Genomic DNA, 1,985 nt, shown 5'->3' with positions numbered 1-1,985 from the left:
TTAGTTTTTTAAGCTTTTGTAAGATGTGTAAAAGATGAAGTACAGTTTAAGCGCCTTGATGTTACTTCCTCAAAAGTAAAGAGCCAATGCAATAAATTTTCATCTGTTTTATTCATGAGTATATTTTTAAGGGTAAACACTTGATAGACTCAGAGATACTTCCCCCTCCTTTTAGAAGTAATCCACTCTATGGAGATCAATTGACCTGTACTCATGGTTTTCCAGGAAAGTTCCACTTTAATTCAGGAAAGCAAAGTATACTTGACAACTACTCCGAATTTTAATCGCTCGGCGCAGAAAAATTAAAAGGTAAATTGTAGGCTCTTGTCTTCGCTTCTATTGCAATACTATTAAGAAAGTGCAACCAGAAAGCAAAATATTCAAGCACCAAACTTCAGCACTCTGCTTTGACAGTGGAAAGTGGATGACTTAATCTTCAACTTCGAAAGTTTATGACAATGAAGAGCTCAGTATCCAAAGAAGACACAAATGCTAATCTGATTTTGGTTGTCTTTGCTGCTCATGCTCACATACTGCAACAAGCATCTTCCACTAAACTAACCAACAAGTGCAACACCCAAAAGGCCAACATATACACGATTAAAAAGCCATACTTATTTAGAGTTAGTTATCATCTAATTGAACTCCTTTTTAAACTCATTAAATTTCTTTTATTTATATTTTGCTCAAGCTGCTTAAATGAGTAGATGTTACATTACTCTGTGGGTTTTTAAGTATTTCAACAACAACAATAACATACCCACTGTAATACCACACAGTGGAGTCTGTTATGTGGATCCGAGCGTGGAAGGGTAGTGTGTACGCAGACCTTATCTCTAACTTGAGAGTTAGAGAGTCTGTTTCTAATTTACCCTCAGTTCAGGAAAGCATAAGCACCAAAAAATTAGAAAAATCTCAACTATTCAGCAAACATAAATAGTGTGAGCACGTGATTTTTGCCCTAAGCAAATTAATTCCAAAAGTTTCAAATAATTGATTTCCTTATTATTTTATAATTTTTTGTGATTTTTTTGTTAAACTTTTGTGCTAATTGGTTGCATTCTTCATATGAAAATACAGAAAATATGCACATGCATTTAGGGATTTAATTTCACAATTTTTAGGTATTAATTAGATTTAGAATAAAGTTTAAAGAAAAATTGCAAAAAATAGTCTTGTTGCACTCTTAATTGTTAATTGTTGCGTTTTATTTCTAAATAGAGTTTTAAGTAATTTTAGGAGTTTAAAATAGTTTAATTGAGTCTTTGTTCTGTTTTAGCATTTTTTATAAAATTAAGAAAAAATAAATAAATACAAAAATACAAAAATATACAAAATAAATACAAAGAAAAGGCAAAGAAGGCTGCCAAAATTGGGCCCAAATGGCTGAGCCCAAATAAAGTAGGCACCAACCCGTTCAAATTTGGCCCAGTCTCACCCGGTCCAGTCCCCAGATCCCCTGAAACGACGTCGTTTGGTCTTGTTCAATCAGGGCCGTCGAGGTTCCTTGATCGGACGGTCCTGAAGCCTACGACATTTAATATATAAGTGTCTGAATATACCCCCCCCCCCCTAGCCATCGTCTCTCTCAGAGACGACCCTGAACCCTCCGCCCATGACTACCGCGACTCCGCCTACCGAAAATCGCCTTACGGCGGTTCCGGTAGGCCAAACTCCGCCATTTTTACACCACAAACTCACCTCGACCTCCCCTTTCCAACCATCACCATAGCTCCCCTCGAATCAGGCCCCAACTCTTCGAATCTTAAATGGAAGGTTGGCCGGAAAACCTCACCTTCTCCGATGGCCGCCAAATTAACACCCTAAGACCTTCTAACCACCCCCAACCCAAATCCTTAAACCGTTTGGCTCGAATCTTTCTGGAACTTCTCGAATCTTCATTTGAAGATTCGAGCCAAACATGAACCTGTCCAAACCGGCCCAAATTTACACCCCACAGTCTCCATGACCTCCCCATCATTAAT

This window comes from Nicotiana attenuata, chromosome 8 (genome assembly GCF_001879085.1).
Source record: "Nicotiana attenuata strain UT chromosome 8, NIATTr2, whole genome shotgun sequence".
In the NCBI taxonomy this organism is placed as follows: domain Eukaryota; kingdom Viridiplantae; phylum Streptophyta; class Magnoliopsida; order Solanales; family Solanaceae; genus Nicotiana; species Nicotiana attenuata.
Note: the sequence above shows the minus strand (reverse complement) of the source record.